Below are 5,636 nucleotides of genomic sequence, written 5' to 3'. Positions count from 1 at the left end.
ATGATCCCAAGGTCCTGGGATCTCCCCGGCATGGGCACCCGCTCCCTGCTCAGTGTGTGTGTGTCTTGGTGGCTAGGTGGGGGGTTGGGGGGGGCGGCGGTGGACAGCGGCACTGCTTCTCCTTCTCCCTCTGTTGTTTCCCCTGCTTGTGTTCTCTCTCCATCTCTCCCTCTCTGTCAAATAAATAAGTCAATCTTAAAAAAAAAAAAAGAAAGGGAAGTTGAGATCAGCTTTCCTTAACTGGTGGTATATAGAGATGAGTGAAGAAAAAGATGCCAAAAGAAGCTCAGGTCCCATGCTCTGTGATCAGGAAGAGAAAGGAATCACCTACTAGGAGAGTGAATAAAAGCAGATTTGGTGGGGGAAATAATGGAGTTGGTTTTAGAAATTAAGCTAAAAGTCTGAAATTAGAAGTCAAGCTAAGGGGCACCTGGGTGGGTCAGAGGGTTAAGCCTCTGCCTTCGGCTCAGGTCATGATCTCAGGCTCTTGGGCTCGAGCCCCACATCGGGCTCTCTGCTCAGCAGGGAGCCTGCTTCCTCCTCCTCTCTCTCTGCCTGCCTCTCTGCCTACTTGTGATCTCTGTCTATCAAATAAATTAATAAAATCTTAAAAAAAAAAAAAAGAAGAAGTCAAGCTAAAATAAAGTTTGTTTAGGGGCACCTGGGTTGCTCAGTCAGGCTCCCTGCCCAGTGGGGAACCTGCTTCTCCCTCTCCCACTCCCCCTGCTTGTGGTCCCTCTCTAGCTGCCTCTCTCTCTGTCAAATAAATAAATAAAATCTTTGAAAAAATAAAATAAAGTTTGTTTAGATCATCCAGGAGGACACACCCATCAAACGGATTTTTTTAGTTTTTGTTTGTTTGTTTGTTTTTTATAAAGATTTTATTTATTTATTTGATAGAGATCACAAGAAGGCAGAGAGTCAGGCAGGGGCGGGGGGTGGGGAAGCAGGCTCCCTGCTGAGCAGAGAGTCTGATTCGGGGTTCAATCCCAGGACCCTGGGATCATGAGCCAAAGGCAGAGGTTTAATTAACCCACTGAGCCACCCAGGTGCCCCTTTTAGGTTTCTTTAAAAAAGATTTTATTTATTCATTTGAGAGAGAGAGAGCAGGAGCAGTGGGGAAGAGCAGAGGGAGAGAGGCAAAGGAAGAGGTAGAAGCTGACTCCCCACAGAACAGGAAGCTAGACATGGGGCTCCACCCTGCACCTGAGTCAAAGGCGTCCAGATGCTTAAGCTACTGAGCCACCCAGGCGCCCCTTTTTAAAGATTTTTAAGTAACCTGCATACTCAATGTGGGGCTCGATCTCACAACCCTGAGATCAAGGGTCATGTGCTCTACTGACTCAGTCAGGAGCTCCCAGCAAGCAGATTTTGAATAGAGGAGTTGGAAGCTCAAGGAAGAAATCTGAGCTGAAGATAGAGATATAGGAATTACTAGGAACTTGGTGGAGGTGAATCCTTGGGAATGAATACTGAAAATGCTGAGTGAGAAGTAAAGAAGAGGCAGACTCTTAAAATAACGTAAGGGGTGGAGGCACTGCTGGCACCAAGAGACCAAAAAGGAACAGAGTGATACAAAGACAAATGGGAGATTGTGTCACAGAAGCCAAGGGAGAAGAGTTTCAAGAAGAAGAGGTCTCCAGGTCAAATGCTAAGGTCCAATGTTTGGACAAAGATCTTGGGACCACCCTAATCTATCCCATGTAGGCTGCTGACACAGAAACATTGCTTAGCACCGCTGTTTTTCATGAGCCCCCTTTATTGCCACTGAATAACAATAACAATTTCCTTATTCAACTTAAAGTTCAGTAGAGAATCACCAGGACAAGCAGCAGGGCAGGGTCACCTGGAAGTCTCTTGAGGGCCAAGACCCACATCTAAGGTAGGAGCTCATGCACTACACCCAGAACCCTGAAAACGTTGCTGACACTCTGAAGACAAATCCCCTGAGCCTCAGTTTCCCTAATCTATAAAATAGTTGTAAAATGGTCCAAGTGCTTGTGAAGACTAAATGAGCTAATTTTCCTAATGAACATAGCTTATACTGTAGCTGGCTCTTAGGAGTCATCTCATAAATGCCAATAGTCATTTCCTTCCTTCTTTTATAGGCTTTAAAGACTTTTAAAGCTGCAATTTTACATGATTCTTACAACCTAGAGAGAAATGGGGAAAACCAGCTTTAAAGAAGTATAGTGCCTGACCAAAGGTCACCCAGAAAATTAACTGCAAAGCCGAGACTGAACCTAAGGCTGCTAAGGCTTAGTCCAGGGTTTTGTCATCTACAGCACATAAATGCCCAGAATCCTTTTCTAAGTAAATAATCCCTCTTTCATTAATCATTACATCTTGCATAAACCCAAAGGTTTAATACAGTAGCCTTATTCCTAACTGGACAAGCCTATAGGAGAATTCACTCTAGAGAAGCTGAGCCCTCAGAATCCTCTTGGCCTCCACCAGAATGACAGAACCCAGGACCAAGCACAAAAGCAAAAGAACCCAAGAGCCCTATTTCTCAGATCTCTTTTTGCAAACACTGCCTTGACCTAGAAGCTGAACCCAGGGAAGCAGACTTCCAAGATCCTTTTACTTGGCAGAATCTCCTCAGTCAGAAATAGGGCCCAAGCCTCCAATGTTCAGGGCTCACTATAATCACTATCTTTCATTCCTTTCCTTCTGAAATGCCAGCCTAAAATGTAGTGTAAGGCAATGTCCAGCAGGTAAGCCATCTCTAAGGATATATGGTATGTTCAATTGTGTTAACGCTATGGAGAAAAATAAAGCAGGAAAGGGAGATGGGGTGTGTATGGAGGGAGAGGCAAGGGGCAATTTTAAATACAGAGAAAGTGACAACTGAGGAACGATCTCTTTCTCTGAAACAAAGATACCATCCACTCAAAACATAATCTGCAAGTCATTTAGCCTTTTTAGACTTCGTTACTTCATCTACAGAGCAGGGATAGTCTAGAGGGTGAATGCCTTTGAGTAGGGTGCTTTGTGGATAGGAACACATTATACTTTAAGCTCTGCTTGGGAAATTTTCTGTTCCACACAGAGCAGCCCCCCTTATCCACAGGGGATATATTCCAAGACCCCCAGTGGATGCCTGAACTATAGGCAATACCAAACCACCTACACACCATGTTTTCTCCTCAACACATATATTTATGATAAAGTTTATCAATTAGGCACAGTAAGAGATGAACAATAACAACTGAAAATAATATAGGACAACTAACAATATACTCTAACAGAAGTTATTTGAATGTGGTCTCTCTTACCCTTCTTCTTCTTATGATCCCAGGAGATGATAAAACGCCTACGTGACGAGATGAAGCAGAGCAGGGAATGACACAGACGTGTGAGGCGCATGAGGCGCGTAAGGCGCGGACTGACCTGATGGCACACGAGAAGGATCATCTTCCTTCTGGACTGCAGGTGCCTGCAGAAAACTGAAACCTCAGGAAATGAAACTGCAGATAAAGGGGGACTGCTGTATTAACCCAAGGTAGACATTATTCCCTTTATGCAACACTGGCAGGGCCAACTCCCCCAGACTCACCCAGCTGACAAATGGCAGAAGTGGGAGTGGGGCCCAGGTCTTCTGGTTCATGGTCCAAGATACTTGTCTCCACTCCATGTGGCTTGGACTGAAGCCATAGGCAGATTGCATCACATGACAGGACAAGGGTCTCCCAATGGCATGGGCCAGACTAATGATGGCATCTGCATTTAGTTCCCAATTTCCCTCCAAGGACCCTACAGCACTACAGACACATTTAAAAGCTGAGGGAGTTTTCTGTTATTTCTTCAAATAATGCAACATTACTTCACCAAGGCCCTCAGAAGTGGCTTTCCTTTCATTGGCAAATTGTAGTCAGTCAACTAATTTTTATCAAGGGCTTTGCTAAGTATTTAGCTCCAAGCAAGGAGCCAGAGTACCTATTAAAAACACCCACTCAGGGGGTGTGGCCTGGGTGGCTCAGTGGGTTAAAGCCTCTGCCTTCAGCTCAGGTCACGATCCTGGCGTCCTGGGATCGAGCCCCTGCTTCCCGCCCCCCACTCTGCCTGCCTCTCTGCCTACTTGTGATCTCTGCCTGTCAAATAAATAAATAAAATCTTAAAAACAAACAAACAAACAAACAAAAAACAACACCCACACAGGGGTGCCTGGGTGGCTCAGTTGTTAAGCATCTCCCTTTGGCTCAGGTCATGGTCCTGGAGTCCTGGAATCGAGCCCCGCATTGGGCTCCTTGCTCAGAGTGGAGCCTGCTTCTCTCTCTCCCACTCCCCGCCCCCGCCCCGCTTATGTTCCCTCTCTTGCTGGCTCTCTGTCAAGTAAGTAAGATCTTTAAAAAAAAAAACAAAAACAGAAGAACAAACACACACATATACACACACAAAGATGTAATTATAGGTAACTCAATTCCTGCCATTAAGTTGTTTAATAGTAATTATTAATCACTTGTGTTCTTCCTCCTCTTTAGGCCACGCAACCTTTGGCCTGAACCCTCTTGGGATCAGGAAAGGAGTCTATATGCCTGATTTCCATACCCTCCTTGAACATGGTAGGTAGGTACCCAGTAAAGTTATAGATTAATTGATCCAGCTCTTGGTAAGAAAACAAGGACTTCAACATAGGTCTTATTACTCCCCAGTCAGAGCTTCGCCAATGCACCATACCAGAGCCTGGGGAATTCTTGTGAAGATCATCCCTACCCCTGGGTGTGGCTGAACAACGTTATCAAGGCTTCTGCTCCTGCTCCACCAGGAAAATTCCTCTTAGACAAAGGCTGTCTGTGCCTGTTGCTATGTAAAGTGCCTGGAAGAGTTCTGCCTCCAGCATAATAGTTTTCCATGTGATTCTGAGCCTACGGACAACTAAAGTAGAGGCTCCCCACCACTACTGCCCAGGCCTGGACTGAGGCTCTGAAATCGCCCCGACATGACTAATGCATCCGCTCAGCTCATCTTACATAGGACCTTACAAAATGGTCTGCTCCAGAATGCAGCCACTATCATAATGACTACTGGAACATGCCCGATTCCCTCCCAAACTGAATTCCTCTATAAGAGGGAGTTCACATCCTATCCCAGAACCTAGCACAGTGCCTAATGCAAAAAGCAGGGCTTGGAGAGAGCTACTGCGTGCCTAGCAAATGCTACCTGTGGCAGATACTGCACTGCCCAAACTGCCCACGCCTGGAGTCACGTAGGGCCTTCTGCAGACACAAGTTGCTTCTCTTACCCACATTAAGGCTTTATGTCACCTGGGATGGGTACCATGAAATCAGCCTAGTTAGCGGTCAGTAGCTGGTGTCATTTATTTACTGTCTCCTGACAGAAGTAAGGCCTTTTGGAAATGGGAGGAGGAAAATATAAGATATTATTGTGAAAGGCAGGTAAGCGTCCAGAGCACAGGTTGCAACAGTGAAGAGGGATCTGGCAGCCATCCTCATCAGCACAGGATACAGCGTCCCTCATGGAAGCTCAGAAAGGAGAGTGGTGTTGCCAACTCCATCCATCCAGGACAATTTCTGCACAGAATTGAGCAGTAAGAGAGCCAAGGATTCCTGGACACTTGCATCTTTTTGCTGACACCAGACTCTCAGCCTTGGACCTTCCAGTTACACCTCCTC

The sequence above is a fragment of the Mustela putorius genome, unplaced genomic scaffold (genome assembly GCF_011764305.1).
Source record: "Mustela putorius furo isolate JIRA1106 unplaced genomic scaffold, ASM1176430v1.1 tig00003898_pilon_pilon_pilon, whole genome shotgun sequence".
NCBI lineage: Eukaryota > Metazoa > Chordata > Mammalia > Carnivora > Mustelidae > Mustela > Mustela putorius.
This window is presented reverse-complemented; position numbering follows the sequence as displayed.